Consider the following 14365-nt stretch of genomic DNA (forward strand, 5'->3'; position numbering starts at 1 on the left):
GCTATGACGTTTGCCTAAAAGCAGCCACCCTTGAAAAAGTGCCTAATAGCTCACTAATCGAGTGCTCTTGCATCAAAGATGAACGAGGCTAAGTGATCTGCCGAGCTGTGGGATGTCAAAATGCATCAGTAGGGGAGCGTTCCGTCCAGAGGGAAGCGTTCCGTCCAGAGGGAAGCACCCACGCGAGCAATGGTAGACAAAGTAGAAGCGAGAATGTTGGCTTGAGTAACGCAAACATTGGTGAGAATCTAATGCCTCGAAAACCTAAGAGTTCCTCTGCAAGGATCATTCATGGAGGGTGAGTTAGGGCCTAAGATCAGGCCCCAAAGGCATAGTCGATGGACAATAAGTGACTATTCCTGTACTGCCCCTTGTTGGTCTCGAAGGATGGAGGAGGCTAGGTTAGCCAAAAGATGGTTACCGATTCAAGGACACAAGGTACCCTGGCTTTTTTAGGGTAAGAAGGGGTAAAGAAAATGTCCCGAGCCAATGTTTGAGTACCAGGCGCTACGACGCTGAAGTAACTCTTGCCATACTTCCAGGAATAGCTCGAACGACCTTCAACAAAAGGGTACCTATACCCAAAACTGACACAGGTGGGTAGGTAGAGAATACCTTGGGGCCCGAGACAACTCTCTCTAAGGAACTTAGCAAAATAGCCCCATAACTTTGGGAGAAAGGGTGCCTCCTCACAAAGGGGCTCGCAGTGACCAGGCCAAGGTGATTGTTTACCAAAAACACAGGTCTCCGCAAAGTCGTAAGACCATGTATGCAGGTTGATGCTTGCCCAATGCTGGCAGGTCAAGGAAGTTGGTGATCTGATGACAGGAGAGCCGACTACCGAAGCCCTGATGAGCAGCAGCCGTAACTATAACGGTCCTAAGGTAGTGAAATTCCTTGTTGGATAAGTTTCGACCAGCATGAAAGGCATAACGATCTAGGCACTGTCTTGGAGAGAGGCTTGGTGAAATAGACATGTCTGTGAAGATGCGAACTACCTATACCTGGACAGAAAGACCCGATGAAGCTTCACTATTCCCTGGGATTGGCTTTGGGCCTTTCCTGCGCAGCTTTGGTGGAGAGTGAATAAGGCCTCCTTCCAAGGGGGCCCGAGCCATTAGTGAGATACTGCTCTAGAAGAGCTAGAATTCTAACCTTGTGTCAGGACCTACGGACCAACGGACAGTCTCAGGTAGACAGTTTCTATGGGGCGTAGGCCTCCCAAAAGCTAACGAAGGCATGGAGAGGTTTCCTCAGGCCACATGGAGATTGGTCGTTGAGTGCAAAGGCAGAAGGGAGCTTGACTGCAAGACCCTCCTGTCAAGCAACGATGAAAGTCAGCCTTACAGTAAACACTGAGTAGCCAAGTGCGGAGTTAATAACTGCAGAAAGCATCTAAGTAGTAAGCCCACCGTAAGATAAGCACTTTCCTATTCTGACTTCCCTAAAGCTTTCAGTAGCACAACCAAGATAGAAATGGGTATTCTTCCCCTGTGGGGGTGGAACGACATAAGTTTTGAGAATTCAAGAGAAGATCACAGCGAGCTGAGCTGTTTATCATTACGATAGGTGTTAAGTGGAAGTGCAGTGATGTATGCAGCTGCGGCATCCTAACAAACCGGTAGACTTCAACCTTGTTCCTACATGACCCGATCAATTCGATAAGGCAATCACCATCTATTTTCATTGTTCAATGCTTTGACAACACGGAAAAACCATTGTTCAACTCTTTGACAACATGAAAAAACCAAAAGCTTTGCCTTCCCTCTCTATCCATCTAAGGGATGGAAGGGCAAAGGCCTTTGGTGTCCCCTCCAATCAAGAATTAGGGCCTCATAATCACCAGCCAATATGCTTTCCTCTCATACCTTTCTTCATTCATGGTTTGATATTCTGGTGTCATAGGCGTAGAGGAACCACACAAATCCATCCCGAACTTGGTGGTTAAACTCTACTGCTGTGGCGCTACTATAGGGGAGGTCCTGCGGAAAAATAGGTCGGCGCTAGGATGATAAAAAGCTTAAGACTCTCATTCTTATTACTTTGTTTTTTCAATATGAAAAAAATATATGAAAAATGAAAAGGTCATCTTATTCAAAACCCCTACTATATGAAATCCCCTTTCTCCCACTTCACACCTTGGAATGCACCATTCTTATATAGAGAGAGGCGTTTTCACATGTTCTTAACCTGAAACAACTTGGGAAAGGAAAGGTTCCTTTTTTTTTAGGGCACTCCTGAGAACAAATCCAGTGGAGACGTGGTGGGGCTTGTAGCTTAGAGGATTAGAGCACACGGCTACGAACCATGATGCCGGGGTTTGAATACCTCCTTGCCCACAATAGGCTAAAGAGGGAAGGACCTTTCCATTTGGGGGTAGGAAAATCATGACTGGGATTGCTAACCCCAAGCTTTGGAATTTGGCATGGGTCTTTTGTTGAAATGGAATGGTATTACTCTTTCTTTTTTCTTTCTTTTTATTTATTGTTAATGGTGGATAAATTAAATATAGTATGCCTGACCCGAAGCCTGAATCGACATATTTTTTGTTTTAAGCCCCATAATTCTTCCTCAGCCAGTCTGGGGTAGAATAGCAGAGAAAGTACAAGTATTAGTAGCATAGCAAAAATGCGTTCCTCATCATTAATATGTTTGCTCACAGTAATTGTGGTCTCCTGGGCAAATCGATGACTGCATCTTTGCCACCCACTCTACCACTGAGCTACTGAGGAATAACAGGATATTAGATCTTATAAAGTTCAATTCCCATTCTCAACCCATGACCAATATGAGCTTGAAGTTTCCTTTGTAGCTCCCGGAACTTCTTCGTAGTGGCTCTATTCCATGCCTCATTTTATAGGGAGCCCAAAAGTGGCTATATTGCATTATATTCCATCCATATCCCAATTCTATTCATTTAATATCCTTTGGTGCCATTGAGATAAGAGATGTCATTTCTAGTCCATCTCTTTCTATTTATATATATATATGGAAAGTTTAAAAATCATCATATAATAATCCAGAAATTGCAATAGAAAAGAAAAAAAAGGAGGTTTGTGATGATTTTTAAATCTTTTATACTAGGTAATCTAGTATCCTTATGCATGAAGATAATCAATTCGATCATTGTGGTTGGACTCTATTAAGGATTTTTTACCACATTCTCCATAGGGCCCTCTTATCCCTTCCTTCTCGAGCTCACATTATGGAAGAAGGAGAAGAAGGAACTGAGAAGAAAGTATCTGGAACAACCGATTTTATTACGGAACAACTGTTTGATGTTTTGGTTTGTTTACTAAGGATAACTATCAATAAAAAGATTAGATAGAATAGCTTCGACCTTATCAACTGATAGTGAGAAAATGAAACCTTTTTTATCCAAGAACTTGTTTAGTAATACTGTAATGAAAGGAACATAGGAGTTTTTTGCTAGGTATTTGACCAAATAGGATCATCCAATTCCTATAGAACCTATCACTAAAATACCCCTAGAGAGAGATAGGGGTGAGCAAAGCAAAAAAAGGTTTTCCATGAGATGGGAAATAAAACTATTAGCCCCACAGGAGGTTTATGAATAAGTGATTGTCTGATAATGAGTAAGGAATATCTGTCTTTCTGCTAAACAGGATTTATTGAACTCATAACTCATTAGATACTTTTACGAATGTCAACTAAGTATTGTAAGTAAATTGCTCCCGGTTGTTCTATCATTTGATAACCAGAGTAATTATTTGATAAGTGATCACTATGAGCCAAACTCAATAGAATTTGATCAATCCTTTTTTCTGTTGTTAACATGGAGAACTGAACTAAGAATTCTCTTTCTTTATCATCAATCGAATCACTATTTGAGACCTAGGATTCTATTTTATCATCAATCCAATCACCGTTCATGTTTTTTCTTTTTCTTATCAATGAATAGATCTCTTTACTTGTATGACTTAGATGTCTCGTATTTCTCAAAAAATTAATTCGATTGATGGGATTTGGTATGATACTTATGAAATCGACGGTATCGATGAGATTGATATTTAAATATTTCTTCTTAGAACATATCGATTTGACCCCATAAGCGGGACCACCACCCCATTGCATGTTGCCGCGAGAAGCAGAACACCATATTTCTTCTAGACAATCTTTTAATTGTTCCAGAGCAACTAGAAATAGATTCTTTAACCAGAAAGAATTCAGTTCAGATGTAGGATACCTATCCAGAAGTTTTCGCAACTCAATCATGTATGATGGAATAATCAAAGATTTGACCCTTTCGAACTCTGTCTGTAACTCACTATAGGCTCGAGAAACAAAGAGAAGGTGTGTCCGAATGAGATATCTAGCAACAAGAAGAAGGAAAAGGATTGAATAGAGGAACTCCTAAACATTTGGCGATCTCAGATGTGTTGATATCAATGCTGACTCATTATTTTGATGAATCATTTCTTCGGATAGAAGAAGATTATGTAAACACTTACTTGAAATCTCACTTATCAAATTTAATTATAGAAGACACAGTTTTTTCTGAAGAATTCACCATGATATATATGATCCATGCATAATATCATGAAAAATGGATACAAATTTTTGGCTGCTACTTAGTATCGACAATAGGTTTAAAAAAGTATCTAAAAATATCAAATTTGGATATTTGTATCCTGTCGAAGTAAGGAACCATGGCATATATGTTTGGAATATATTCCATTTTGAGAGAGTTGAAAAAGCACTATCTCATTGAAAGGTTCTATACATCCACCTTTTCTCAAGGCATTTCTTTAGACAAAGACCCCCTTTTTTCCTCTTTTCGGATGGTAAATATTTCTCAGAACATGGAGTGTAAATGAAACCCATGTTTGAATTGAAATTGAGATATTGATGCAAGTTCTTCCTTTCTGAATCAGACAGATTCATATCTGAAAGAGGTTGACAATAAATTCTTTCAAAATTGACTATTTGTCCCTTTGTTAGAAGTGTTCCATAAATGTCTGCGATCGAGTAAATAGCTCTACGAACAAATGGATCGGATCGAATTGGAAAATGGAAAGATTTGTACAAGATATTGAGGAATTGTCCATACATAAAATCATAATTATTGATACATGCCTTTTCCACATAAAAAGGGAATCCTTTGTTACAATAGAAGCAGAAGTGATGTGGATTATTTAAGAATCGAAGTAAATTTGCTTTATAAAAGGAAAATATCAATGAATTTCTATGAAATGGTTTCACAGGATTTAGACAATTGTCTTGATCATGGGATATCATTGAGAAACAGGAATCCATGTTATCAAAAGATTTCCTGCGATTATTTCTAGTATGGAATGAGTCAATCATCCACATTGGTATCTTATTGAACAAAAATGGTGATACTGTTCCTCCATTGATCAAGAATTTTACTTTTTGGGAAGTATCATGATACGAACCTAGGACGACCTGCTCCTAAACCCGTATTATATTAGCCCGGATCTAATTATGTTCAAGTTCTAATGGTCATCTTGACCCCTAACCAACCTGTGATTAGAAACCTTGGTATATAATGAAGACGCCACAATAGGTGATGGAATCCTATTGATAAGTTAAAACTAAAACACTCATTCACTAATGGTGTTTTAGGTGTTCAAAAGAACAAATACAATTCAATGTCGCAAATAATTTTCTGGATGTTATCAAATTTATGTTCTTCCTCAAAAACAAGCCCTTATATAGGCTAAAAGAAACAAAATAAAACCCTAAAAACAAAAGGTAAAACCGGTCACCTATAGGAATTAAGAAACTTGGCCGAATTCTAATACTTCCTAAACTAAGTATCCTAAACTAAATTTGATTAATTAATTCCTTTATTTTGAATTAGGAATTAATTAATTTACAATGGAAATAATAAATTAATAACTTTCCTAAACTTATTTTTCCAGCAAATAAATAAATAAAAACTAAAAAGTAATGGAAGTTTCCTAAAACAAAAAGTAAAAACAAATTAGGAAACTAAAATACTAGCTTTTTGACTAAGTTGACTTTGACCAATCTTTGACCAATTTGAACTCCAAATCAGCTTCAATATGCTTTTTAGGATGCCAAATAAGCTGAATATGAAGTCCCACACATTGCCCATTCTTGGAAGAGGAAGAAAAAGCCAACTCAGTAAAATACAGTAAAGCTAGCATAAAATATAGTAAAAAACAGGCCAAATTTGAAGCTATCCGTACAACCCCTTTTTGAATGCCTTTGAAGCTGGATTGACTTGATTTGATATCCTATAAGACATATGTATTGAATCCATATAGATTTGGAACCATTTCATGTGCTCAGTGTCCATATTTGCACCAAAATCGCTACCCGAGTCTGTATCGGCTTCCACCACTTGGATGCTTAGAATAGGCTTTGTACCTTCTAGTATGGACAAGCTCTATTGAGAATTGATTACCCCCTGTATAAATGCTCCCAGGTTGTCCTTAAATCTCTTAATTTGAGCTCTTGTGATTGGCCCGGTATTTATCCGTGTCGGATCAGCACCCCAGCAGGTTATCGGTTGAGCGGGCTCAAGCAGAATCACATCATATCATGATCATCCAATAAGAAGGGTTTCCATTTTTTCAAATGAATGATTTGAAGACATATTAAATCTAACAACTGATTGCAGAGTTGATCATTCAGACCTTTCAATTCATAGATGTGGATCTCGGACCTATGAATGGGGATATTCTGCAAACTCATAAAGAAAAAATGAAGTGAATTAGACAAAAAGAGAAGAAACTTGGACAAAAAGAATGGAAGTGACTTAGACAAATATTTTTTGTTGATAACCTTAGACCAATCAATCAAATATTGATTAATACGTAATCGATCGAACACTACATAAAAATGAAAATGGCTATTCTGCTCAGAAATGAAATGTTCCAAATGTTCCGGTAAATTCTTGCTCCTATTGGACCATTTGTATCTATATGCATTAGGATCCCGATTCATGGATCTCTCAGTCTGAGAAATAAAAATAAGAGGATCAAACCATTTCTTCTGACTCTTTTTCAAATTTGATAAATGTTGGTTGATCCTATATTTGATTATAGTTCTATGATTCAGAGTATCATTTCCTATTTGATACCTTTGAATTCCATATTCAAAGTTGCAATCGGATCTATTCATTAAAAATAATCGATTCAATAGATTTCTTATGTACCCATGGGTTCTATATTGGATTTGAATAATATTTCGGATCAATGTATATTGATTGCCTCCATTATGTTGTTGCTAGCAAATACCACTATTTTTGGTTTTATATCTTCCAAATCATTCCCGCATGAGGTCCAGACCCTTTTTTTTTTTTATCTTTCGATAAAAAGATTCATTTTCTTCATAAAAAATAGGAGGTAGGACCAATAAAGATTTCCTTTTCGATTCATCCTTGGCGTTGAATACCTCATTCAAGAATTGTTTTTTATCCAATTTGTACGAATCAATAGAAAAAGAAAATCCCTTATGATACATCAGATCCAGCTCGATTATTGATAGAGTGAATAGATATGCCATTTCTTGAACTTCTAATTCAAAATCATGGTGTAACGTGTATCCCCCCTGTTCACGTTATGGAATAGATGAAATAAATCAAAAAATGGATTTTTGTTCAAGAATGAAATCTTATTGGAACTATCCAATTCATCCTTTGGAACTATATCACATCCCACATCTGATGAAATAGGATGAATTGAGACGGTATTTTGTAAATACGTAATTATCTTGAATATATTAACTATTTCTTTATTTTCTAATCGCTTAGAAAGTACAAAAGAAACATCTTGTTCTTTCTTGAACAATTTCTGATCTCTAATGGACCTCTTAGTAGGATTCGAATCCATATGATGTTTGGACCATCTGGTAGAGAAAAAAGAACAAATGGATCTTGTAGGATTTCTAAGAAATTCTTTGATTTCTTTTGGAAGTAGATGATTAGTCATCTGCTTCTCACGTTCCATGAATAGCTGGGACATTTAGGAGTATCCAGAAAGGCATTTAGGGAATCGATCTGATTCTATCTCTATTCGTTTCATTTGAAGAAAGGAAGAATCCCAAAGAATCGATCTTTCTTTTAGTTGATGAATATATCTTTGATTGATCAATGTGTGATATTCTGAATCCTCATTACTAATGGAATCGAAATGATCTCTAGATCGATTAGAAGATCCTTTCAATTGGCTAGAATTTGTTACTTGAACAAAATTGGATCTTATAGAATCATATTGAATATTTGACGATACATTCCGTACCTTGCTAAAAAACTGATCCTTATTCGTGCAAATTCTTTCCACAATTAAAGAAGAGATCTTGGCGGAATTGCCACATATGAAATCGAGCACAATTTTGCAAAGAAATAGCCCACTTGTTTCTCGAGAAGAGATGGGAAACATGCTCAATATCATTTGATTGAATAGTTCACCTAGCTCCTTGTTGTTTGAAGAAACCGTTCACTTCAATTGGTATTTTTTCATGAAAAGCAAACATGAGATAACAAATCCAGTCTATCACTAAGATTTCAAACAACTGACCCAAATTCAAGTTGATTATGTTTCGCATCTTCCTCGGAGAAAGACGATTAAACAATTCCCAACCATGGTCCTTGCGGATCGGATCATCCATAGAATATACAAAAAGAAACTCTAGATATTTGATATCTTTCTCTTTGAATGAGATCTCAATTCCAGCGATGATTTCATTAGATATCTTACAACTACAATCCCTCTTTTTTCTGATCCATTTCCTCCACCACCACGAACCCCTATTAGATTCAGGCATGATACACTTTTTAGTTATTGGGAGAAACCAAGTACTCTCTTTTGGATCCAGGAAACAACTCTCAGAGATCTTTTGGAAGATACAGGAGCGAAATAATCAACTTATTGATATTGGAAAACCCGAAAGATTCTTCCAATGTATCATTTTTGGGTCCAATGAAATTCATGGGTATAGGAAGAAGCCCTGTCAAATAGAGATTTTTTCTTTCGACCATCTTTTGATTGTTAATATGATGTATAAGGACCGCTACTACAAATAGTACTACATCTTTGATCGTAAAATATCAATTGCTTATTGAACCCCGTAAATGTGAATTGCATGAAAGTAGGATACTCCAAATTTGAGAGTCCAAGAGTTTTATAAAATGTTCTTGATGGAAAAACATGTGAACGAAAGATCCCACTAAATTGAATTAGGTCCATGAATCTAAGAAATAGTGAGAATTCTTCATGTCTCTTAATATCTCTATTAATTCGACAATCCAGCATTTGAATTGATGTCCTTTCATTGAGTCCTCCTAAATTGCATTGATTTATCCTAAAGATTTCATTTGAATTGGAATTTGGTTATTCACCATGTACAGGTATCCCTGCTAAGCATCCATGGCTGAATGGTTAAAGCGCCCAACTCATAATTGGTAAATTTGTAGGTTCAATTCCCACTGGATGCACGCCAATGGGACCTCCAATAAAGTAAGTCTATTGGAATTGGCTCTGTATCAATGGAATCTCATCATCCATACACAACGAATTAGTGTGGTATATTTGTATCATAACATATGAGCAGTAAGAACTAGCATTCTTATTGAGACTAGAACTCATAGGGAAGAATATAGATTTATGGATGGAATCAAATATGCAGTATTTACCGACCAAAGTATTCAATTATTGTTGAAAAATGAATATACTTCTAATTTCGAATCACGATCAACTAGGACAAAAATAACGCATTGGGTCGAACTCTTCTTTAGTGTCAAGGTAATAGCTATGAATAGTTATCGACTCCTGGGAAAGGGTAGAAGAATGGACCTATTATGGGACATACAACGTATTATAGATGTATGATCATTACGCTTCAACTAGATTATTCTATTCCACCGGTTAGAAAGAAACGAACTTAAATCAAAATACATAATAGCATGGCAATACATTTATACAAAACTTATACCCCGAGCACACATAAAGGAGCCGTAGACAGTCAAGTGAAATCCAATCCATGAAATAATTTGATCTATGGGCAGCATCATTGTGGTAAAGGTCATAATCCCAGAGGAATCATTACCGCATGGCATAGAGGGGGAGGACATAAGCATCTATACCGTAAAATCGATATTCGACGGAATGGAAAAGACATATATGGTAGAATCGTAGCTCTAGAGTATGATCCTAATCGAAATGCATACATTTGTCTCATACACTATGGGGATTGTGAGAAAAGATATATTTTATATCCCAGAGGGGCTGTAAATGGAGATACCATTGTTTCTGGTACATAAGTTCCTATAAAAATGGGAAATGCCCTACCTTTGAGTACGGTTTGAACTATTGATTTACATAATTGAAGTAACCAATTAGGTTTACGAGGAAACCTAGAAATCAATCGCTGATCCAATTTGAGTACCTCTACAGGATAGACCTCAATAGAAAACTAAAGAGTAATAGAACCAAGTGATTAAGTTCAGTAGTTCCTCATATAAAATTATTGACTATAGAGATATAGTAAGATGGAGAAGACAAAATTATTTCAAGCACCGACAGAACCAGAAGTGCCTCTTGTTTTAAAGAGAGGAGGATGGGTTATTCACATTTCATTTGATGGTCAGAGGCGAATTGAAAGCTAAGCAGTGGTAATTCTAAGTATTCCAGGGGGGGAAAAAGAGAGACATCTCCTATGTTACCCGTAATATGTGGAAGTATCGATGTAACACATAGCATGGAGGAGCTTCAAGTAGTTGGAGGATTGGTTCAACTAGTTGAAAAAGCAATCCCGCATTCGAGCCAAGACCCAAGCTGAAGCAAGAGGAAAGAAGTGCCATTCGGCCAAGGAGACACAACTAGGCTGAACTTGTACAAGCACCAAAACCAAAGGGTAAGGATGATCCTAAACCATCTAGAGCTCATGATAGTGTGTGTTTTAAATGTCAGGGCCGTGGACATATTGCCAACCAATGTCCAAATAGAAGAGTTATGGTGCTGAAGGACAATGGAGAGCTAAAATCAAACAGTGAGAAGTTAGAAGCTAAGATTGAGCATGATGAGGAAGAATTTAAAGAAGAAGAGCATGATGAACCTGTGACTCAGAAGGCTTCAAAGGTTGAGTTAAGTTTGTTGGCACGTAGAGTCTTGACCGTGTATAAGGATGAAGAGCAAGTGCAAAGGGAAAATATTTTCTACACTCGATGTGACATCCAAGGTAATATTTGTAATATGATTATAGACAATAGGAGTAGTGCCAATGTTATTAGCACTGTTGTGGTGGAGAAATTAGGGTTAACAACAATCAAACATCCAGAACTATATAGACTTCAATGGCTTAATGATAGTGGAGAGATGGTAAATAAACAGCCAAGATAAAGTTTAGTATTGATAACTATGTGGATGTGGTTTTGTGTGATGTTGTACCTATGTATGTAGGATATATTTTATTGGGAAGATTGTGGCAATTTGACAAGAATACCATACATTTTAATCGAGAAAATTCCATTGCGTTCTGATTTAAAAGTAAGAAATTTAAGCTTAAGCCGTTGATACCAAGGGAGGTGTTTAGAAATCAAATGAAAATGCAACAAAGAAGGGAGGCCAAATGGTAAAGGGAGAAGACCATCATGCCACCCACAGCTTCAACAAGCAAATAAGAGGGCAAGGACGAGCCGCATCACTTAGGTAAGCTTTCTAAACCTGAGAGTGAGAAGAAAAAGGAAGAGAAGAAAAATATCAACTTTTATCTTTGTCAAGGTGAAGTTAAAAAGGAATTTTTAAATAAGAAACCTATGCTGGTCATGATATATAAAGATGCATTTTTAAATCATATAGATAATCTTGAAGAGCCTGCATTGTCGAGATTTATTTCTTCTCTTTTGCAAGAGTTTGATGACATTTTTCTAGAGAAGATTCCTAATGGTTTACTACCTATTCAAGGAATTGAACACCAAATAGATTTCATCCTCGAAGCCACAATTCCTAATAGGCCTGTATACAAAAGTAATCCCAATGAGATAAAGGAGTTTCAATGCCAGGTAAGTGAATTGCTAAACAAAGGTTACATTAGAGCAAGCATGAGTTAATGTGCTATACCTTGATTGTTAGTGACTAAGAAAGATGGATCTTAGAGAATGTTTATAGATTGTAGGGCCATTAAAAACACAACTGTCAAGTATAGGCATCTTATTCCTAGATTAGATGATATACTTCATGAATTATATGGTGCATGCATGTTTTCAAAAATTGACCTTAGGAGTGAGTATCATTAAATAAGAATGTACAAAGGAGATGAGTGAAAGATTGCATTTAAGATAAAACATGGTTTGTATGAGTGGTTAGTAATGCCTTTTGGATTAACTAATGCACCTAGTACTTTCATGAGATTCATGAACCATGTTATGTGCCAAGTAATTGGAAAATTTATGGTTTTTATTTTTGATGATATTCTTGTATATAGTAGAAATTTAGATAATATGTAAAACACCTTAGATTAGTTTTAGAAGTACTTAGGAAAAAAGGATTGTTTGCTAATCCCAAAAAATGTGACTTTTTTCAAGATGAGCTTGTGTGTCTAAGATTTGTTGTGAGTGTTGTAGGAATCAAGGTTGACCAATCCAAGGTCAAAGCAATCCAAGATTGGCCGAAACCTATTACTATTACCTAGTAAGAAGTTTTCATGGTTTGGCTAGTTTTTATAGGAGATTTGTCGAGGACTTTAGTACTATTGTAGCACAATTAACCAAAATAATAAAGAACAATGTGGGATTCCAATAAGAAAAGGCACAAGAAAAGTCTTTTAACTTGTTGAAAGAAAAATTAACTAATGCTCCTCTATTGGTTTTACCTAATTTTTCTAAGACTTTTGAGATTGAATGTATACTTCAAGTGTAGGTATTGGAGCGGTGTTGATGCAGGAAGAAAGACCTATAGCATACTTTAGTAAGAAGTTGAATGGGACGGCATTGAATTATCCAACTTATGACAAAGAGATGTATGCTTTAGTTTGAGCTTTGGAGACATGGTAACATTACTTAATGCCAAAGAAATTTGGGATTAACATAGACCATGAATCTTTGAAGCATATTAAAGGCCAAAAGAAGCTTAACCGGTGGCATATAATCCATTGAGACTTTTTCTCATGTCATACGCTACAAGAAAGTTAAAGAAAATATGGTAGTCGATGCTTTATCGCGAAGTATGTTTTATTTTCAACCTTAGATGCTAAATTTTTTGGTTTTGAACAAGTAAGGAAATTTGTGAGCATGATATTGACTTCCATGAAATATATAGAAATTGTAGCATTAGGGAATTACTTGTTAAGGAAGGTCACGGTGGGGGTTTAAGAGGACACTTTGATGTAGCAAAAACTTTGTCCATATTACAATAATACTTTTATTGGGCAAACATGAGGAGAGATGTAAAGAGGATTTGTGAGAGGTATATCAGGTGTAGAAAGTCAAAATATAAGCTAAAACCACATGGTTTGTATATGCCATTACCTATTCCTCCTTATCCTTGGGTGTATTTATCTATGGATTTTGTATTGGGGTTACCTAGGTTAAAGATGGGTAAGGACTCTATTTTTGTGGTTGTTGATGATTTTCTAAGATGACACATTTCATAGCATGTAATAGGATTGATGATGCATCTTATGTAGATAATTTGTTCTTTAAGAAAGTGGTGAGACTTCATGGCATACCTAGGACTATTGTTTCAGATAGGGATGCTAAGTTCTTAAGTTATTTTTGAAAAACATTGTGAGCTAATTTAGGTACTAAAAATTTTATTTTTCACTACTTTTTATTCATAGATTGATGGATAAAATGAAGTAGTGAATAGAATTTTGTCTGCATTGTTGAGAGCATTAATTAGTAGAAATTTGAGAACTTGGGAAGAATGTTTGCCGCATGTTAAGTTTGCTTATAATAGAACCCTACATTCTGCTACTAAATATTCACCGTTCAAAATTTTTTATGGTTTTAATCCTGTAACTCCATTAGATTTAATACATTTGCCTTTAAGTGAACATGCTAATCTAGATGGTAAATAGAAAGCTGAGTTTGTTAAGCAGATTCATGAAAAGACCAGAGAAAACATTGACAGGAGGACTAAACAGTATGCTAAAGCTGCGAATCAAGGTCGGATTAAGGTAGTGTTCGAACCATGAGATTGGGTTTGGTTGTACTTGAGAAACAAGAGGTTTCTTGAACAACACAAGTCAAAGCTTTTGCCTCAAGGAGATGGACCTTTTCAAGTTATGGGGAGGGTCAATGAAAATGCCTACAAGCATGATTTGCCAGATGAGTATAATGTGAGTGCTACTTTTAATGTTTCTAATTTATCTTCTTTTTCTACAGGTGATGATTTCGATTTGAATGCAAATCATT

At 36.3% G+C, this 14365-nt stretch overlaps 1 pseudogene; it reads right to left on the reverse strand.

Moving 5' to 3' along the window:
* Positions 1–3295: 3295 nt before the first annotated feature.
* On the reverse strand, positions 3296–9286 carry LOC125419729 (protein Ycf2-like; annotated as a pseudogene).
* Positions 9287–14365: the final 5079 nt, after the last annotated feature.

This window comes from Ziziphus jujuba, chromosome 11 (assembly GCF_031755915.1).
Source record: "Ziziphus jujuba cultivar Dongzao chromosome 11, ASM3175591v1".
Taxonomy (NCBI): Eukaryota; Viridiplantae; Streptophyta; class Magnoliopsida; order Rosales; family Rhamnaceae; genus Ziziphus; species Ziziphus jujuba.